The sequence below is a fragment of the Pleurodeles waltl genome, chromosome 1_2 (genome assembly GCF_031143425.1).
Source record: "Pleurodeles waltl isolate 20211129_DDA chromosome 1_2, aPleWal1.hap1.20221129, whole genome shotgun sequence".
NCBI classification, from domain to species: domain Eukaryota; kingdom Metazoa; phylum Chordata; class Amphibia; order Caudata; family Salamandridae; genus Pleurodeles; species Pleurodeles waltl.
In genome coordinates, this window is record NC_090437.1 from 149,953,325 (window position 1) to 149,975,841 (window position 22,517).

The window sequence follows — 22,517 nt, forward strand, 5'->3', positions numbered from 1 at the left end:
TTCTCCACTGGTTCTGGAGGGGCTTCGTGCCCAAAGTGCTTCATCCTGCCAAGGAGTGAGGTAGTGGATTCCTTTCTCCACTGGTTCTGGAGGGGGAATGGTACCCAGAGTGCAGCACACACCCCGTGACGGTCCCAGTAGCGTCACTGCCCCTGCCGCAAATGGGCTAGCGGTGCATTCCATGGCGGTCTTTGCACTGTTCAGCGGTCCCTGGCCTGTTCAGCGGTGCTTGAGTTGCCAGTGTCAGACCTGTTCAGCGGTGCATTCCATGGCGGTCTTTGCCCTGTTCAGCGGTCCCTGGCCTGTTCAGCGGTGCTTGAGTTGCCAGTGTCAGACCTGTTCAGTGGTGCATTCCATGGCGGTCTTTGCCCTGTTCAGCGGTCCCTGGCCTGTTCAGTGGTCCTTGCCAAGGCGGTCCTTCATTGCCCAGCAAGGCTGTGGCTGGCGGTCCTTCATGGGTCAGCTGGGCTGTGGCTTGCAGGGCCCTCCTGGCCAGCTGGGCTGTGGCTGGCGGTGGCCTCCTGGCCAGTGACGATGGGGCTGGCCTCGTGGGCAGTGACTCTGGCGGTGGCCTCCTGGCCAGTGACGATGGGGCTGGCGGTGGCCTCCTGGGAGGTGGGGATGATGGCGGTCTTCTCCGCCGTGCTGATCCTCCCAGACTTTGGAGATTTCTTCTGCTCCTTCCCCACCTTGGGAGGAGTCACAGCTGAGTCGACACTCCCCCCAGGACCCTTGTGAGCAGCTTTGCTGGCTGGAGTCTTCCCTCTCTCCCGCCGGGCACTGTCCAACTTCTGGTGCTTCACGGGGGGGACTGGCTGTGCTGTGGCTACGTGTCACACTGGCTGGCCTGGTGGCCGGTGCACTCCACATACCTGTAACAACAGGCACCATTGGCCCGGAATTTTTTTGGCTGAGGTGCTAGTACGGGACCTATGAGTTGGAAGGGGGGGTGGTGTGAAATAGGTTAAGGGGGACAAGAAAAGTTGTTTGGAGACACTGGGACGGGTAGCTGGAGGGGGATTGGGAGTGGAGGAAGAGGTGGTGGTTGTAGGAGGTGTAACTTTTGTGGATTTGGGTGCAGGTGCATGGGCTGGAGGCTGTCGTCTGGTGGATTGCTGTTGGGTGGGTGTGTGCCTGCATTTGTGTATCTTGGGAGGGGGTGTCACAGACACACTGGGAGAGGACACAGGGGATGTGGAAATGGTAGTGTGGGTGGGCACTGCACGTGAGCGGGGTGTGGTGGTGGGTGTGCTGGTGCGGGACGTAGTGGCTTTAGGGGTAGTGCATGCAGGTGTGAGTGTAGACGAGACTGGGAGGAAGGAGGGAGACGAGGAGGAGGGGGACACAGTGGAGCCAGTGGATGTTGGTGTGTCTGTATGTGTCTGATGCTTGCGTGAGTGCCTGTGGGATGTGTGGTGCTTATGTTTGCCTGAGCTTCCCTTGTGTGGTGAGGTGTGTGCAGGCTGGTCTGATGGTGTGCTTGGGATAGGCTGGGGCACAGGGGATTGGGACTGGGTGGAGGAAGTTGGAAGGGGGAGGCTAGATACAGGGACAATGGCTGCCATCAGTGCTGAGGCCAGAGTTTGCAGGGTTCGATGAAGGGCAGCCTGACCAGAATGAATGCCCAACAGGAATGCATTTGTGTGTTGCAGTTTCCTTTCTACACCCTCGATGGCATTCAAAATGGTAGACTGCCCAACAGTGAGGGACCTGAGGAGGTCAATGGCCCCCTCACTGAGGGCAGCAGAGATGACAGGGGCTGGGGTGCCTGGGGGGAAGGTGATGCCCACCCTCCTGGGTGAGCAGGCACGAGGCGAAGGCTGAGGGGCTGCTGGGAGGGCGGTGCTGGTAGGGGGTTGGCGGTTGTACCTGTAGAAGTGGGGGGCACAGATTTAGCCGCCACAACAAGGGAGCTCCCATCGGAGGACGAGTCCGTGTCGCTGGTTGCAGATGCTGTGACCGCCGTGGTGCTCCCCTCGCCCTCCGTCCCACTGGTGTATTCTGAGTCCGTGGTGTGGCCCTCCATGGCCATGTGGGATGCAGCTCCCTCGTGCTCCGGTGCCACTGTACCTCCGCCTGATGATGCTGATGTACACAAGAACAGGGAGACCACAAAAAGGGGGGGGCGACAGAAGAAAGACAGGTTGAGTGCATGGCTTACCGCTACCGTTGGCAGACAATACAGACACAGCAGCCCCCTGCACTACGTCGCGCTGTTGGGCTCTACAGATGCAATTCCTGGGATATGGCCTACATGGCTATGGACGGTATCTACACACATAGATCACACAGGGGCATGAATACCTGTACTTGGCACTCTACAGAGTTGGGGTGGGGTGCCACATGGCCTGCATTACGGAGGGGCCTAGCCTACGGAACTCGCCCTGGCCTACGGAAACCCACAGCTCTCCTCCCCCACCCAGACACCTTCACTGCGCGCAAAGTCCGCTGAATGATGTTGTACTCACCCCCTTGTTTCTGCTGTGATGCCCTCAAGCGCCCATCCAACTCAGGGTAGGCCACCGCCAGGATCCGGAACATCAGGGGGGTCATGGTTCGACGGGCACCCCTCCCACGTTGGGAGGCCATCCCCAGCTGAGCCTCCGCCGTCTTCTTGCTCCAGCGGCGTATGTCCTCCCATCTTTTCCGGCAGTGGGTGCTCCGTCTGTGGTGGACCCCCAGGGTCCGGACGTCCTTGGCGATGGCACTCCAAATATCCTTCTTCTGGTGGGCACTGACCTTCATGACATGTACAGGGGAAGAAGAGAAGTCATTACCAACTGCACCGTCTAAGTGAGTGGCCCACATCCCTACCCTTGCCATGTGCCACATGCATTCACAGTCCTTCATGCACGCAGAACTGTGCCCCCTTCATTCTTACAACCAGCCCTCTCCACACAGGCATAGCCCATACAACGTGCTCCCTGTGTACTTACCTGTTGGTCTGGAGGACCGTAGCGTAGCGTATATTGGGGGAGGACCCCGTCGACAAGCTTCTCCAACTCCTCTGCAGTGAAGGCAGGGGCCCTTTCCCCAGACGCACAAGCCATTGTCTCTTCCAGACCGAGGTCACAACAGCACTTGCAGTGTAGGTCCTCTCCTGTCGAAGATCAGGTATCGAGTGATTCAACAGAAAATGGCGGTCACGTCCGCGGCGGTCACGTCCGCGGCGCTGCGTACCATCACCGCCGGCGTACATCGTCATTGGCTCCAGGGACCCATAAGGTCCAATGTTAACCAATGCAGCATTGCGCTGCGGTCTTCGACCGCCTACCGCGACGGTGTGCAACGCCAGCACAGTTACTGCACATCCCATTGTCCCAGTTACGAGGTCAGGCAGCCGCCATTTCAGGGTCCCACATTGCCTAATTACCAACTGAGTCACATATACCTTGGCCTTGTCGCACAACACAAATACAGGCCACATTTTGTGTATGAATGGTGTTCTGTGTAGACTGTGGGTACATACCTCTGAGTTGTTTCACTCTGTGGTCGCTGTTGTCCTTCCTAGGCACCGTCCGCTGGGACATGTGAGGAGATGGCGGAATCCTCCGGTGTATCGACCGCTGGTGGACATGTCGACAATGGAGGAAAGAAGTTTGATCATCACTTACAGGTTTGACTGTGCCACAATCCAGGAACTGTGTGCCCAGTTGGAGCCAGACCTGATGTCAGCAATCCGCCATCCCACAGGAATCCCCCTTCAAGTGCAGGTGTTATCAGTGCTCCATTTCCTGGCAAGTGGCTCATTTAAAAACAACAGTGGCCATGGCATCAGGGATGTCCCAGCCTATGTTTTCTAATGTATTGCCAGAGTGTTGTCTGCCCTGCTGAAACACATGCGGAGCTACATCGTTTTCCCTCAGGTGGAGGATTTGCCTACAGTGAAAGGTGACTTCTATGCCCTTGGACATATCCACAACATCATAGGTGCCATTGATGGGACCCATGTAGCTCTGGTCCCCCCCACAGGAGTGAACAGGTGTACAGGAACCGGAAGAGTTATATTCTATGAATGTACAGATGGTATGTTTGGCAGACCAGTACATCTCCCAGGTAAATGCTATGTTCCCTGGCTCTGTGCATGACGCCTACATCCTGCAGAATAGCAGCATCCCTTATGTGATGGGTCAACTCCAGAGGCACCGGGTGTTGCTATTAGGGGACTCTGGTTACTCCAACATGTCATGGCTACTGACCCCAGTGAGGAATCCGAGGACCAGGGAAGAGGAACGCTACAATGAGGCCCATGGGCGGACTAGGAGGGTGATCGAACGCACCTTTGGCCTCCTGAAGGCCAGGTTCAGGTGCCTCCATATGACAGTTGGTTCCCTATTCTACTCACCAAAGAAGGTGTGCCAGATCATCATGGCCTGCTGTATGCTTCACAACTTGGCTTTGCGACGACAGGTGCCTTTTCTGCAGGAGGATGGTCCAGATGACGGTGTTGTGGCAGCTGTGGAGCCTGTGGACAGTGATGAGGAGGTAGCAGAGGAAGAAGACATTGACAACAGGGACTCAGTTATCCAGCAATATTTCCAGTGACACACAGGTGAGAATACCTTCATGCCTACTACAAGTACTGTAACACTTCTACCTCTATCCTGTCTGTCGATTTCAACCAGTATATGGTCACTGAGTTGTACATTTCCCTTACGGTTTCACAGGTGTGGTTTCCAATGTGTGTCATCTGCTTAGATTCCTCATGGACTTGAGATGAGTGACATAGGTATGTTGACATTACATTTGAAAACACATTTTGTCACTGTGATTGCTAATACACATTTTCGAAAGCACAGACTGACTCCAGATTGTTATGTGCTTCAAGGGTGTTTATTGAAGTGCTCAATATTGGAGGGGGGTTGTAAAATGGTGAGGGGTGATGGTGGAGGAATTTCCATGGCAGAGTCCAGTCTATTAGTCTCACAGGTGCATTGCCCATATGGGCATAGGAAGTGGAGCTGGGGCAGTTCCAATATGGACAGGGTTACAAAGTGGGACAGTGGTTTGACAATCAGGGTGGTCTCATTTCTTGGCGGGTGTCTTGGCATCGTGCTCTGTCTTGTTCCTGGATCTCAGGGACCGCTTGCGGGGTGGCTCTCCGTCTGCAGGGGGTGGGGTGCTGTTGTGGTGGTCCTGTGGCGGTGCCTCCTGTCCACTAGCGCTGGCGGACGTGGTGGGCAGTTCATCGTCCATGCTAGTGTCAGGGGCCCCTTGGAGTGCCACAGTGTCCCTCCTGGTGTTAAGTATTTCCTTCAGCACCCCTACGATGGTGCCCAGGGCAGAGCTGAAGGTTCTGAGTTTCTCCCTGAACCCCAAATACTGTTCCTCCTGCAGGCGCTGGGTCTCCTGAAACTTGGCCAGGACTGTTGCCATCGTCTCCTGGGAGTGGTGGTATGCTCCCATGATGGAGGAGAGGGCCTCGTGGAGAGTGGGTTCCCTTGGCCTGTCCGCCCCCTGTCGCACGGCACCCCTCCCAGTTCCCCTGTGTTCCTGTGCCTCCGTCCCCTGGACCGTGTGCCCACTGCCACTGCCCCCAGGTCTCTGTTGTTGTTGGGGTGGTGGGTTATCCTGGGTTCCCTGTAGTGGTGGACACACAGCTGATTGACGTGTCCTGGGGACAGAGGTATGGGCCCGCTGGGTGGGTGCTATGCTGGTGTTACCAGAGAGTGGAAGGTCTGTGGTGGGCTGTGCCTGTGTGAGGGGAACCGACTGTCCTGAGGCCCACAATGGTCCAGGCTGGTCATCTGGATCCAGTTGGACAGAGCTGCTGTCATCACTGTGGGCCTCTTCTGTGGTTGGGGTGGAGATGTCTGGACCCTCCTGTCTGGTGACGCTGGGTAGTGGTCCTGCAGGGGTGTAAAAGCATGATTATTGCATCTGTGTGTGTCATGGTGTGCAATGGGTGGGTGACCGTGTACCCCAGTGCTAGCATTCCTGTGTGGGGGATTGTGTGATGATGGTTGAGGGGGGTGTTATGGGTATGTGCAGTGGGCATGCTTTAGTGATGGGTGTCCATGCTTTGTAGTGTCATGCAGGATGTGTGGTTTGTGATGTTGGGACATTTGTGAGGAGTTGGGGTGCTGGGGGTGAGGGTGGGGGTATGTTATAGCATGCAGGTAGGATGGGGGATATGATAGTTAAGATTTGACTTACCAGAGTCCATTCCTCCACCGACTCCTGCGAGGCCCTCAGGATGCAGAATTGCCAAGACCTGCTCCTCCCATGTTGTTAGTTGTGGGGGAGGAGGTGGGGGTCCGCAGCCAGTCCGCTGTACCGCCAGGTGGTTTCTGGAGACCACAGAACGCACCTTCCCCCGTAGGTCGTTCCACCTCTTCCTGATGTCGTCCCGATTTCTTGGGTGCTGTCCCACTGCGTTGACCCTGTCGACTATTCTTTGCCATAGCTCCATCTTCCTAGCTATGGAGGTGTGCTGCACCTGTGCTCCAAATAGCTGTGGCTCTACCCGTACGATTTCCTCCACCATGACCCTGAGCTCCTCCTCCGAGAACCTGGGGTGTCTTTGCCGTGCCATGGGGTGGTGTGGGTGATGTGTGTGTTGGTGTGTGTTGTGCTGTGTGGGGTGATATTTAGTGGTGTGTTGTGTGAGGTGCGTGGATGTTATGTGGGTGATGGTGTTGTGTGCCTGTGGATGCTAGTTTGTGGATGGTGGTGTCTCTGGCCTTCTCTCTGTAATATTGGTCGTAGGGGTTTGTGGGTGATGTGGGTGTGTGTTTTATATTGTATTGGGTGTGTGGTAGTGGTGTGTGTATGTGTAGCAGGTGTGTGTATTTCAAATTGTCCAATGTGGTGGTGTTTTGGAGATGTGTGTGTATTTTGAGCGCAGCAGTGTGTACCGCCAATGGAATACCACAGTCGAAACACCGCTGCGTGGATTAGTGGGTCGTGTTAGCATGGGCGTATTTCTGTTGGCGTGACGGTGGAGGTTTTGTTTTCGCCAGTTTATCACTGACCTTTGGTGTGGCGGACTTGTGTGGGTGTCTGGATTTTGGCGGATTTCGAGATGTGGGTCATAATAGCTGTGGCAGATTTCCGCGGCCGCGGCAGTGTGTTGGCGGTCTTCTGCGCGGCAGTAAGCGGCTTTTGCCGCCAATGTTGTAATGACCCCCTTATTCTTTTTAAAATTCATATCTTGACTTGTGTATGTTGGATTTGTGTCGTTTTGGTCTTGTTTTGTTTAGATACATATTGCCTATTTCTCTAAACCTGTGTTGTGTCATTTTGTAGTGTTTTCACTGTGTTACTGTGTGTGTTGGTTCAAATACTATACACTTTGCTTCTGAAGTTAAGCCTGCCTGCTCGTGCCAAGCTACCAAGGGGGTGAGCGGGGGATAATCCCTAGTCTCCTTTACCCTGACTAGAGTAAGGGTCCTTGTTTGGACAGGGGGTAACTTGACTGCCAACCAAAGTCCAGCTCCACAACCAGTTTCAGGCAATTTCAGCCTTTGCTTTATTCCTCTTACACTGGTCCAGTCATTGCCTGTGTTTCAGTTGTCTGCAAGACAGTGGGGTGGAGCTGGGAGTCTCCTTCTAGGAGCAATCCACAGCAAGTACGCAAGGAAATTTAGGCTGCCCTACTTAACTACCTTTTAACCGGAAGGCAGTTCCCCTACCAATGAACAATGGACTGGGATAATACAGGAAACTCCCTAGCTTCAAAGGGGCCCTACATCACCTTTCCTTGCTACTTCCCAGTCTGGCTGACTACAGAAGATCCTTGGAATGTTCTGGAGATGTCATAAAATTCACATCTGCTGCCTGTCATCTCCCTCTAAACCTCCATTCTAGGCAACACTAGAATGTCCCTAACACAAAATAGAGCACAGTGTGATTAGAGCTGTGTGTTTCATAAATGCTTCGCATACATTTGCCACATGCACAAATAATACACAAACAACCAGCATCCAAGGTTCACACGGATGAGAGAAGGACAGTGTTGCAGGGGACTGAAAGGCCAATTTAAAAACACAGGAAAATATTAAATGCCACTCCATCTAGCACTCAACTGGTGAAATGGCCTGTCCTGCTTCTCAAATCATGTAGCTGCCACCAATTTCAGTCCTCTACTGCCTGGTGAGATGACAGTAGGCATGCTGAACAAGCAATGGTGCATATGGTGTGCATCTCTTTTAGAAATACAGTTTTTGGTTGGCAGTCAGGCTACCTCTTGTCCATGCAAGGACCCTCACTCTAGTCAAGGTAAGTCACACACAATCCAAATTATCCGTTGCCCACCCTCTGGTAGCTTGGCACTGAGCAGTCAGGCTTAACTTAGAGGGCAATGTGTAAAGTATTTGTGCAATAAATCATACAATAACACAGTATAGCACCACAACAATACACCACACAGTGTTTAGAAAAATATATAATATTTATCTGATAAGATGCAGGTCAAAACGATTAAAATGCAATAAGTATATGTTGAGATATCACTGTAAAAGGGATATAAAGTGTCTTAAGTCTTTTAAAAGAAATAAATATCTCTTTCAAGCACAAAGTACCTGGTTTGAGTGAAAAAATCTCTGCAAAGAACCGCAGAGGAGGAGATGCGTGGAAACAAAGGGGTGTGCGTCGATTTCTCGGGCTGCAGACTGCAATGCATCGTTTTGTTTTCACACAGGGACGGCTGTGCTACGATTTCCGGTGCTCGGTCGTGGGTCCTTTTCGGGTTGCAGGCTTTTCGGATGCCCCATGGACGATGCGTGGATTTCCTGCGCTGGCAGGATGAAGTCACAGGAGCTGAGTCGATTCAGTGGGCGTTGCATTGAAATTTCTACCGCACGGCAGGCACTGCGTTGATTCCTTTTTGGAAGTCTGGCTGCATCATTCCAGCTTAGCTGTGCATCGATCCAGTGGGCTGTGTGTCGAACTTCCGGTCACTACGCTGGTGCTGCGTCGATCTTCTCGATGCAAAGTCAGACTGTGTCGTTCCGGATCAGCGTGCGGTGAAGTTTTCACCGCGGTGCAGGCTGCGCGCCATTTCTGGCAGGCTGTGTACCGAATTTCGACACACAAGGAGTCCTTCTTGTTGAGATGAAGTCATTATGGTCCTGAGACTTCAGGGAACAGGAGGCAAGCTCTATCCAAGCCCTTGGAGAGCACTTGTCACCACAGCCAGAGAGCAGCAAGGCAGCAGTGCAACAGGAAGGCAGCATTCCTTCACAGAAAGCAGACAGGTGAGTCCTTTGGGCAGCCAGGCAGTTCTTCTTGGCAGGATGCAGGTTCTGGTTCAGGTTCTCTTCTCCAGGAAGTGTCTTGTCAGGTAGAGTGTCTACCTCAGAAGTGTCTGAGTTGGTAGGGGCAGAGGCCCTGTTTAAATACCCAAATGTGCCTTTGAAGTGGGGGAGACTTCAAAGAGTGGCTTAGAAGTGCACACAGTCCCCTTTCAGTTCAATCCTGTCTGCCAGGGTCCGGTAGGGGGTGTGGCAGTCCTTTGTGTGAGGGCAGGCTACTGTCCTTTGACATGCAAGTGTCAGGCCCTCCACCCTCCCAACCCAGGAAGACCTCTTAAAAATGCAGATATATGCAAGTGAAGCTGAGTATCCTGTGTTTGAGGTGTGTCTGAGTGAATGCACAAGGGAGCTGTCAACTAAACCCAGACAGAAGTGGATTGGAAGCCACAGAAGGATTTAAGTGCAGAGAAATGCTCACTTTCTAAAAGTGGCATTTCTCAAATAGTAATAATAAATCCAACTTTACCAGTCAGCAGGATTTTGTATCACCATTCTGGCCATACTAAATATGACCTTCCTACTACTTTCAGGTCAGCTGCTACCACTCAAACAATATATGAGGGTAGCCCCAATGTTAGCCTATCAAGGAAGCAGGCCTCACAGCAATGAAAAAACGAATTTAGGAGTTTTACACTACCAGGACATGTAAACTACACAGGTACATGTCCTGCCTTTTGCCTACACAGCACCCTGCCCTATGGGTTACCTAGGGAATACCTCAGGGATGACTTATATGTAGAAAAAGGGGAGTTTTAGGCTTGGCAAGTACTTTTAAATGCCAAGTCGAATTGGCAGTGAAACTACACACACACACAGGCCTTGCAATGGCAGGCCTTAGACAAGGTTAAGGAGCTACTTAAGTGGGTGGCACAATCAGTGCTGCAAGCCCATTAGTAGCATTTAATCTCCAGGCACTGGGCACAAATAGTGCACTAATGACTTATAAGTAAATTAAGTATTCCAATTGGTATGATGCAATGTTACGATGTTTAAAGGGAGAGAGCATATGCATTGGTCAGCAGTGGTAAAGTGTGTAGAGTTTTAAAACCAGAAAAAACAGTATCTAAAAAGTGGAGGGAGGCAGGCAAAACATTAGGGGTGACCCCCCTAATGCTGTCAGGTCTAACATATGTCCCCCCCAGCTGAAAGTTGGGAGAGCTACCCAACCTCCTGGGAGCTCTCATCGCTAAGCTGGAAGTATCTAGAGAGGCCATCAGCGTTGGTGTGGTCAATTACGGGGCAATGCTCCACCGTAAAGTCCATCCCCTGTAGGGAAATGGACCACATCAAGAGCTTAGCATTCTCACCCCTCATCTGCATGAGCCATCTGAGGGGCCTGTGGTCTGTCTGAACCCAGAAGTGAGTCCCAAACAGGTATGGTCTCTGCTTCTTCAGTGCCCAGACCACAGCAAATGCTTCTCTCTCAATAGCACTCCACCTCTGTTCCCGTGGTAATAGTCTTCTGCTAATAAAGACTGCTGGTTGGTCTAGGCCCTCCTCATTTAGCTGTACTAGAAAAGCCCCTATGCCGTGGTCTGAGGCGTGTGTCTGCACAGTAAATGTCTGGGAGTAGTCAGGGGCCTTGAGCAAGGGGGCCGGGCACATGGCTTCCGTTGGGGAGTCAAGTGCTTTTTGAAAAGCCTCTGTCCAATTCACCAACCTAGGTTGCTTTTGGAGGTAAGTTCTGGCAAGACTGTCACAATGGATCCATAGCCCTTGACAAACCTACGGTAGTATCCTGTGAGGTCTAAGAAGGCTCTCGCTTCGGTCTGCGTTCTAGGTGGGTGCCAGTCCTTGATAGTTTCAATCTTGGCTTGGAGTGGCTGCACCTTGCCACCACCTACTAGGTGTCCCAAGTAGTCCACGGAACCCTGCCCAATCTGGCACTTACTAGCCTTGATGGTCAGGAATGCCTGTTGCAGAGCCTGAAGCATCTCCTTGAGGTGGAGCAGGGGTTCCTCCCAGCTAGAACTATAGACGGCTATGTTATCTAAGTAGGCTGTGCAGAAGTCATCTTTGCCAGCTAGGACCCCGTTAACCAACCGTTGGAAGGTAGCGGGGGCATTTTTCAACCCAAAGGGCATCACCCAGAACTGGTAATGGCCATCAGGTGTGGAAAATGCAGATTTCTCTTTAGCCCCCTCAGTGAAGGCGATCTGCCAGTACCCTGATATGAGATAAAAAATACTGAGGAATTTGGCAGTGCCTAGTCCGTCTATGAGCTCATCAGCTCGGGGGATGGGGTGAGCATTAGTCCATGTGACCGAGTTGAGACCCCAGTAGTCCACACAGAACCGGAGTCCTGGCTTGGCACGGGGTGCAGTGGCCTTGGGTACCAGCTCCACAGAGCTGGCCCAGGGACTGCTGGGCTTCTCAATAAACCCTAGGACCAACATCTTGGAGACCTCCTCCTTGATGCTGGCCTTCACCTTATCTGACAACCTGTAAATTTTAGGCCAGATTTATAAAGCAAATTTTGCATTTGAAAACGGTGCGAATGGCTGTTTGCGAATGCAAAAATGCCTTTCATTATGTATGAAAGGCATTTGCTATGCAATTTTAAGGAATCGCTGAAATAGGGATTCCTTAAAATTGCGAGGCCATTTAGAGAATCACAAATTGCGATTCTCTAAATAAGAAATCGCAAATAAGGAATCCTTATTTGTGATTTCTTAAGCACATGTATCAAGCTTTTCCTTAATGCGAATTGGGCATTAAAAAATCGCAATTACCACCAAGGAAAACTTGGTGGTAACCATGTGCAAATTTAAAAAATGCATTAAAAATGCATTTTTAAAATTGACATGTAACACACACATGCCCCTTTGGCATGTGTGCGCCTTACATGTCCTCAAATATTTTTTTGGGGGGTGCAGCAGAGGGGGCCTTAGGCCCCCAGCACCCTGGGGTTTTGCATTTCCTAAATTGCAAATTCCAGTTAGGAATTCGCAATTTGTGAAATGCAAAACATTTGCAAATATGGGCCTACAGGCGAATGGGCTCAGAATCGCTATTTGCGATTCGGTAATAGCATTTGCGATTTCCAAGAAATCGCTATCACCGAATCGCAAATATGATACATACCATTTTGCGAATCAGAAATAGCGATTTCTTAAAAATTGCTATTAGAGATTTGCAAAGTGGTTTCTTCATACATCTGGCCCTTTGTTCTTTACAGTGGGACGGTCTCCCGTGTCAATATCATGGACACACAAGTGGGTGAGTCCAGGAGTAAGGGAAAACAGGGAAGAGAACTGCTCTAACAACTCATGGCAGTCTCCTCTCTGATTCAGATTCAGGGAGTCAGAGAGATTGACACCCTCCACTGACCCATCACCTTCTTTGGCAGAGAGGAGGTTGGGGAGAGGTTCACTCTCCTCGGCCATGCCTTCATCTGTCACAAGGAGTATATTGACCTCAGACCTCTCAAAATGAGGCTTGAGTTGGTTATGGTGGAGAACCCTTAGGGGGTATCTATGGGTTTTGAGGTCCACTAGGCAAGTGGCCTCCCCCTTCCGCTCCTTGATTTCAGATGGGCCAGATAAGCGGTCCTGGAGAGCTCTAGGTCTACTGTCTCCTTTACCCAAACCTTGTCTCCAGGTGAGAACTCCACCAGAGTGGCCTTCCGGCCATACCACTCCTTCATCACCGCTTGACTGGCCTCAAGATTACTTTTGGCCTGATTCCAGAAGCGCTGGGTTTAGTTTCGGAGGGCCAGCATGTAGCTAACCACATCCTGGGGAGGTGTCTTGGGGGCTTTCTCCCAGTCCTCTTTAACTATACTTAGCAGTCCCCTGATAGGGTGACCATAGAGAAGCTTAAAGTGGCTGAACCTCACCCCTTCCTGGGGCATCTCAATATAAGCAAAGAGCAGGCATGGCAAGAGGACGTCCCACTTACGCCTCATGGCCTCAGGTAGGCCAGTGATCATGCCTTTAAGGGTCTTGTTGAATCTCAAAAAGCCCATTGGATTGAGGATGATAAGGGGTGGTAAACTGGTAGGTCACCCCACACTCATCCCACACGGACTTCATGTACGCAGACATAAAGTTTGTGCCTCTGTCAGACACAACTTTCTTAGGGAATCCCACACAGGTAAATATTCTCATAAGGGCTCTGGTCTCCACCGCTGCAGTCACTGTTCTCAGAGGGATTGCCTCTGGATAGCGGGTGGTATGGTCCACCAAAACCAGGATAAACCTGTTGCTCAAGTCAGTTTTGGGGTCCAAGGGACCAATGACATCGATGTCCACCCTTTCAAAGCGGGTGCCAACGATGGGGAGTGGGATAAGGGGGGCTTTAAGCCTTTTCCTTGTCTTCCCACTAGCCTGGCAGGTGGGGCAGGCCCTGCAGAGATTATCTGAGGCTACCTGCATTCTAGGCCAATGTAAGTGGGTGACAAGCCTGGCAAAGGTCTTGTCTTGGCCCAAATGTCTGCCAGGGGATGTTGTGAGCCAGACCCAGTAGGAAGGCCTGGTAACACTGGAGGACCACCAGGACACTTGCTGCCCCAATGGCCGTAGTGTTAGGCACACTGTAAAGGAGATCATTCTCCCAGTAGATGTGGTGATCGCCAGAGGCTTCACCAGCTGCTTGGGCTGCGGCCTGTTGCCTCAGTCCCTCAAGTTTGGGGCATTCCTTCTGTACTTTGAAGAATTCTACCCTGGTTGGCCCACCCTCTACTTGCCAGCCAGCAAGTTCAGGTAGGTTGCCCAGGTCAGCGATGTCCTCTCCGGTTGGCTCATGGTCCTACTCCTCCTCCTCAGGGACCCCGTCCACCACTGTGGGAATATCTGAGGCAGGTTTCCCACTCCTCTGGCCCTTCCTCTTTGCAGCTGTCTGGGCCATTGTTCTAGGCTCCAGACGCCCTTGACTCCCTTCCCGGGCCGCCATGGACCTTGTGGTCATGCAGGCCCATTCAGGCAAACCTAAAATCTACAGGTGGGATCTGAGCTCTACCTCTTTCCAGGTAGTATGCTCTATATCATTCCCTAACGGACAATCTACTGGCATGGCAGGACTCACAGCTACTTTCAGAGTACCAGAGACCCCCCCCACTCAAAGGGAACCGGAGCCACCGGTAGGTGACTCTCACGATTGACTGCGACTATGACCTGGTGGAATGTATTAGGGACTATCTGCTCTTATAACACCAGCTGACTCTTGACAGTAGTCATACTGGCTCCTGTGTCACACAGAGCCTCCACCCTTTGCCCATCAATGGTGACCCACTGCCTATACCTTGAAGTATTGGCAGGCATGTGGGCTTTAGGCACCATCTCCTTATTTCCCAGGGATACTAGGGACACCTCTGTCTGCCCTGCCCCAAAGCTAACTGCCCCCCCGAGCGCCACACTAGCCAACCCAGGTGTCTGTCCTCCAGTGCTGGACTGTGCTCTCTTGGAACACTGGGAGTCGCCCTTAGAGTGTCCATGCTGGTAGCACTCTAAGCATTTGGGGATTAACTTCCCTAACTTTTTGTTGAAGTACCCTGGTTTCTTCCCAAACCTAGAAGAAGAATGGTTACCATCCTCCCTTGAGAATTGTGTTGAGGGCCTTTTGAGAGTTCCTTATCTTTAAGTTTTTCTCCCCCCTCTTTCTTCTGTTGGGAACCCTGACCACCTTTGTGGGTGTCCCCCAGATGCCTTTTTGGACACTCTGGTGCTAACCCAGAGGTCCGCCTCCTCAGCAAGCCTCCTGGGATCAGTCAGCTTACTATCTACTAAGTGCTGCACAACTCTGTAAAAGAAATACTGAGCATATGCTCTCTCAGAATCAAATCATATAATCCTTTGTAATCGTTTACTTTGCTGCCAGCTCCCATCAATTCAGTGCCTTATTGGAGAAATCAAAACAGTCTACCCAAGTCTCTGTCGAAAGTTTTGTGCTGTCCCTAAACCCCTGATGGTATTTTTCAGGGGTTAGCCCAAACTTGCCCAATAAAGCGGCTTTCATGGGTGCATAGACATTCTGATCGTGTGGATGTAGAGTAAGGAGTGTGTCCCTCCCCACTGCTGGTACATTAAACCACAAGGCCGCCCCCATTGCTCCTCAGAGGTCCCATGAGCCCTTAGTGCAACTTCATAGGCAGCAAACCACTTGTCAATGTCATCTCCCACCACATAACTTGACACCACATTTTTAGGCATACAAACCTTTCTCTCCCCAACAGGTCCTGCATGTATGCTGCCACCATCACTGCTGAACTAAGACTGTCTCACCTTGATCTCCAGCTCCTTGAGACTCAGTTCATGAGCCAACAAAAGTTTCTTCTCAGCCAAGGCTCTCTCAGTTCCAGCCTCAGCTCTCTCAGCTTCAATCTGCTTGGCTGCCTTCTCAGCTTCCGCCTGTTTAGATTCTCTATCTGCCCTCCTTTCCTCCTGTTGAGCTTCAATTTTCAACCTTTCCATTTGCAATTGAAATTCCTTCTCCTCTCTCCTTTCCTCTGCGGTCAGGCCCCGATCAGAGACACTGCTCCCTGGTTTGGCAGGGGGCAGAATTGCAGTGGTAATTTCACCCACTGGTGTCATACAATCCTCTGAGGGGCCATCCTCTTGACCCTCCTCCTCAACATTCTAATCAGGATGGGCTTCTGCCCAGGCCCTTAGCGCCATTTGGAATTCCTCCTTTCTGCAGGCTTTCTGGGTAGGCACTCCAATATCCCTGCAGAACCCTTCAGCTGTTTAACAGTGTAGGTCTCCAGCATGGTCAGATCAAAATCGTCATCTCCTGCTTGGGAACCAGCCAGAGACATGTTGAATGAGGATTTTAGTTAACAAATTGTCAGGAAAAATGAAATTGCTTACAAAAAGATAAAAAATCAAGTTGACCTTCAACTGTGGGTAGGTAGTGAACACTTAGCTATATTATGTCACTGCACAAATACAAATCCTAATCTCACTGCTGAGAAATGTTAGAAATGGGGTCTTTGGTTGGCAGTCAGGTTACCGCCTGTCCAAGCAAGGATTCTCACTCTAGTCAGGGTAAGTCACACACAATCCAAATTATCCTGTGCCCACCCTCTGGTAGCTTGCCATTGAGCAGTCAGGCTTAAGTTAGAAGTCAATGTGTAAAGTATTTGTGCAATAAATCATACAATAAAACAGTATAGCACCACAGAAATACACCACATAGTGTTAAGAAAAACATATAATATTTATCTGATAAGATGCAGGTCAAAACGATTAAAATGCAATAAATATATGGTGAGATATCACTGTAAAAGGGTTATAAAGTGTCTTAAGTCTTTTAAAAGCAATAAATGCCTCTTTCAAGCACAAAGAACCTGGTTCGCATTTAAAAATCTCTGCAAAAAACCGCAGAGGAGGAGATGCGTGGAAACAAAGGGGTGTGCGTTGATTTCTCGGGCTGCACATGGTAATGCGTCGTTTAGTTTTCATGCAGGGACGGCTGTGCATCGATTTCCACTGCTCAGTCGTGGGTCCTCTTCAGGTTGCGGGGTTTTCGGATGCCCCGAGATGAAGCGTTGATTTCCTGCGCTGGCAGGACAAAGTCACAGGAGCTGAGTCGATTCGGTGGGCATTGCATTGAGATTTCTACTGCACGGCAGGCGCTGCGTCGATTTCTCTCTGGAAGTCGGGCTTTGTCTCTCCGGCTCGACTGTGCGTCGATCCAGTGGGCCGCACATCGAATTTCTGGTCATTACGCTGGTGCTGCGTCGACATTCTTGATGCAAAGTCGGGCTGCTTTGTTCCTGCTCAGCATGCAGTGAAGTTTTACCACGGTGCAGGCTGTGCACCGTTTCTGGCAGGCTGTGCGTTGAATTTCACCACGGAAGGAGTCCTTCTTGTTGAGATGAAGTCTTTTTGGTCCTGAGACTTCAGGGAACAGGAGGCAAGCTCTATCCAAGCCCTTGGAGAGCACTTCTCACGAAAGCCAGAGAGCAGCAAGGCAGCAGGGCAACAGCAAGGCAGCAGTCCTTCACAGAAAGCCAACAGGTAAATCCTTTGGGCAGCCAGGCAGGTGATCTTGGCAGGATGCAGGTTCCGGTTCAGGTTCTATTGTCCAGGAAGTGTCTTGTCACTTAGAGTGTCTACCTCAGAAGTGTCTGAGAGGCCCTGTGTAAATACCCAAATGTGCCTTTGAAGTGGGGGAGACTTCAAAGAGTGGCTTAGAAGTGCACACGGTCCCCTTTCAGTTCAATCCTGTCTGCCAGGATCCAAGTAGGGGGGTGTGACAGTCCTTTGAGTGAGGGCAGGCTACTGTCCTTTGACATGCAAGTGTCAGGCCCTCCACCCTCCCAACCCAGGAAGACCCATTCAAAATGCAGATGTATGCAAGTGAGGCTGAGTATCCTGTGTTTGGGGTGTGTCTGAGTGAATGCACAAGGGGAGCTGTTAACTAAACCCAGCCAGACATGGATTGTAAGGCACAGAAGGATTTAAGTGCAGAGAAATGCTCACTTTCTAAAAGTGGCATTTCTAAAATAGTAATATTAAATCCAACTTCACCAGTCAGCAGGATTTTGTATCACCATTCTGGTGATACTAAATATGACCTTCCTACTCCTTTCGGATCAGCAGCTACCACTCAAACAGTATATGAGGGCAGCCCCAATGTTAGCCTATGAAGGGAGCAGGCCTCACAGCAATTTAAAAACGAATTTAGGAGTTTTACACTACCAGGACATGTAAACTACACAGGTACATGTCCTGCCTTTTGCCTACACAGCACCCTGCCCTATGGGTGACATAGGGCATACCTCAGGGTTGACATATGTAGAAAAAGGGAGGTTTTAGGCTTGGCAAGTACTTTTAAATGCCAAGTCGAATTGGCAGTGAAACTGCACAAACAGGCCTTGCAATGGCAGGCCCGAGACAAGGTTAAGGAGCTACTTAAGTGGGTGGCACAATCAGTGCTGCAAGCCCACTAGTAGCAGTTAATCTACAGGCCCTGGGCACATATAGTGCACTTTACTAGTGGCTCACAAGTAAAATAAATAATCCAATTGGGTATGATCCAATGTTACCATGTTTAAAGGGAGAGAGAAATGCACTTTAGCACTGGTTAGCAGTGGTAAAGTGTGCAGAGTCTTAAAACCAGCAAAAACAGTATCTAAAAAGTGGAGGGAGGCAGGCAAAAAGTTAGGGGTGACCACCCTAAGGCTGTCAGGTCTAACAATCTCTAGACCATAAGGCCCTGTTCTGAGTCTCAATCCTTGGTGAAAAAGTGCCTTCAGGACACAAAGACGTCTGTTGTGTGTGCTGACGACATCAACATAATTTAGGGGTAGTCATAGGTGACTGCTGTGAGTTCTGACTTTCACTTTGTGACCACAGCCCTTGCTCTTGCGACCTCTGTCTTAAACTTAGAATATCAGACAGAAAAACAACTGCAAAACAAAACAAAGAAAGCTCTCAAAGAGTCATGGGCCTCATGTACTGGTTCTTCTAGCGTTCGCAAACTCTATGATTTTGTAAATTGGAGGGTTTGCAAACTTTGCAAACTCTACAACCCTTTTTGAAATCTACCAAGCCCACTTAATGATTTGGAAAAGGTTTCATGAATTGTTAATTGGGTTTAGGAAACCATGAATCAGGATTTTAGAGGGCTGAGTTAAGGCTGTACCTTCCAAGTACTAATTCCTTATGGTATTTAATAATCTTTTGTGACAGAGATGCAGGTGCAAAACATTCATATTTTACTGACTCTTCAAAGGAGGTATGGGCCATTTTCAAACAGGGAGGGGTCCACAAAGAACCCTTTCCTCTTTGGGAATGTTTAAGAAACATTTTTAGGAGTAGGCATTGGTTCATGAGTCCATTGCTTACTCATAAAAAAGCTTGTAAAACTTTCAATTTATTTTAAATGCATCCTGTTTTCCTTTCAGAAAAACAGGTTGTAGTTAAAAAAAAGATTGCTTTATTGAAAAACAATCATAGAGACGTAGCCTGCTACTCTACCAGCGGGTCACCATCCCTGTAATTGTAGCTAATCATAGTGAGTCTCAGTCTCAATGAGGTAGGTGGTTTTGCGACTTTGAAAACATGTGTTATTGCTTGAGTGGGGGTATGAGCCCTTCTCAAGGAACAACCACAATCCTTGTCATGGTGAACCTTAAAAAGCCACTAAATTAACCTGTTCTTAATCCTGTAGTAACCTGACATAAAAGCAGTCAAGTTTAACTTAGAGGTAATGTGTAAAGTCTTTGTGCAGCACTTAAACAGTAATTCAGTGAAAACACAAGAAAAATTCCATAACAATTTAGAAAATTAAAAATAAATTCTATGTGACACCAAAAACCACAAAAGTCTAATCAGTAAAACCAGAGTTATGATTTTTTCAAGTTTTAAGTGAAAAATAGTGCCTAAAACTTTAAGCCTACAGGAGATGTAAAATAAAGGTCCATAACCAAGTTTATAAATACAATGCACCCTGTTCTAGTGGCCACCTAGGGTCTACCCTAGAAATGACATAGGTATTAAAAAGGGAATTTTGGACTTGGCAAAAGGTTTATTGTGCCAATTGGAACTGTCCTTTTACACAGGCTGCAATGGCAGATCGGAGACATGTTCAAAAAAGCTATTTAAGTGGGTGGCACAATAAGTGCTGCAGGCCCCTAGCATTAAATGTACAGGCCCTGGGTACATGCAGTACCACTACACTAGGGGCTTATAAGTACATTATTTTTACCAGTTGGGTGTAAGACAATTTTACCATGTTTTAGAAAAATCAAAATGAGCAATTAAGAAGCCAAATCTTGTACCAAAATATTTATGCTGGGAATTTAGGCTTTACACAAAATAACTGAATGGCACTGCACAGACACAAGTACTGCATCCCCTCGCTGACACCAATGTTTTTAAAGTTTTAAGTAAAAAAAAAGTGCCTAAAAGATAAAAGTGCTGACTGCGGATATCTAGTCGCACAAGACCAGGGTAAAGTCAAAAGTTATGGCCAACCACGAAGGAGCATAGATTTGATACACAAAGTGGATTGGGCCCAGTCTTTCCTTTGGACATAGAAGAAATTTTAAAGAAAAATGTTGGCATGCTAATTTTAGCATGTTTTAGGGAGTGAGCACAAGCACTTTAGCACTGGTTAGCAGCGGAGAAGTAAACAGATTATTAAGGACAACACAAACAAGTTCAGCAAAACAGCAGGGGGCAAGGCAAAAAGATAGGAAGTGATCCTTGTAATGTTCTCCCCATCCCAGGAGCATGCAAATGACCACACACACTCAGAGCTCGTTAACCGACATCTTTATTACTCAGTGTACGACTACACGCAGACGGATCACGTGATAATCATTAATAAACATACCCTAACAGCTCACAACAGTTACGCACTGCCTCTATTGAGACTGCCTAGAACCGTGACGGTCCTAGCGCACATAATCTCACAATGCTGCAAATCTGCAGAGGGGGCTAAGCCCAACAATGACCCATTCCAAATGGTGATTGTGCAAATCAAACTATTACTACATTGGTCAGATCTCAAAATCAGAACTGATTTGGTAAAAGTCACTGAGCAACTTGCAATTACTTTTACTGACTTCAGTCTTAGTACATGTGGCCACAAGCTTTATTTTTGCAGTTTGTTCGCTAGTCAAGCTCCACTTCCCCCAGCAGCCTACACATTCATAGCAGACGTACCTAAAAGGGTAATCTACAGCAGTGGAAGTAGCATTGTTTTCATACCAAAGGGAAAAGGGCACAGAGGGGTTGAGGAATTGCTTAAGGTTCTGTCCTGACTCTCATGATCACACGTCACATGTTTCTTTTAGTTTCCTAGTTGGACCAATGCTCTATCTCAATGAAAAAGAAATAAAGGAATAGGTTGAAACAGAAGTTAGAAAGAAAACTTGTCAAAATCTAATAAAGAGTTGGCCCTTTTGCATTATGGTGTAAAGAGCTACACTCCAATGTGTCCATTGTAGATTGGTTACAGAATGATAGTAATTATTTATAAAGATTAGAATGACCGAGATAGGCTTTTTATTTTATTTTAATTATCGTGAAGCAATGATAAAATGAACACTTTTCCTTTGATCTACATTGCAGAGGTCTTGATTCCACCCAAGAATAGCCCATTTAATCCAGTTTTTTTCCTAACATTTTAGGACTTGTAGTCTGAATTTATAATGGTACAAACATGCCTACAAGTACAAGAATATAGAGAAAAACTATGACATGATGAGTTTTTTGCAGATTAATTCAGAAAACTAATAATCTCAAGCAGCATGTCTTTTGGCAGACAGCCATTGCAGTGTGCATTTTTCTAAAACTGGACATTGCTGTGTGAAATGCCATGGATTTAATCCATACTTTTGGGAGGGTCCCTACAACAATCCAAATCAGGATTACTTGAGAGCTACTATATAGTGCTTTTTAGGTCAAGCATAGGCAGCGCGTATGCGCTGTCTGCAAGACTTGCTGTATTTAGTCTATGGGCTTTAACCACGCCCACTACTACAATTCACTCTTTGTTGTACTTGTTTTAAATGCTTCCCTGTTATTGGTGGATTTTGCTAAATGTTCCATCCTTTGTATGCTTAGTTCGCTCCCAGGGAATTTCACTAGGAGAATATTCTGTTGGCCATCACACTACGCTCACACACTTTCACGCTTCTCCTGTTACAGTGTGTCTGGGCATTGCAGCCGTAGTGATCTTTCGGTTGTCCATAGCAATGTATTCACACCACACCAGTGAAAACACAGTGCATGGAAAGGCACTAAAGGTTGTAGGTTTTGTACTTGTCTTAAATGCATCCTTTTTATTGGTGCATTTTTCTAAATGTCCCGCCTTTTTGTGTTCACTTCCCTTTCAGGCAATTTCACTAATAGAACATTTTTGTTGGCCATGACACTTTGTTTATGCTTCCTCCTGTTACAGTGTGTGATGGCCCCTCCTCCCTACTCCTGTCTGGGCACTACAGCCTTAGTGTTCTTTTGGTTGTCCATAGCAATGTGTTCACACCACACCAGTGACAACACTGTGTTTAGAAAGGCACCAAAAGTTTCAGGTTTCATTTATTCTTGTGCCTAAGCTCAGGTATACTTAATAGATGTTCTTCAAGTAATTTTTCCCTGCACTGCTGTTTTACAAATAATAGGCTGTGTGTGTTTTGTACCCTCCGGCAGCTACACACTCATCCACGTTCAGTCTTTCTCATTCTAAAGTCTTCTAAACAGTGCTGCAGCTGCTTCCTTGGTTCCAGTGGTAAATCCGCGTTCTTAATCCTATAGGCAGTGCTGGAGCTTTTTCTCTTGTACTGTTGGTAACTCCTCCATTCTACGTCCT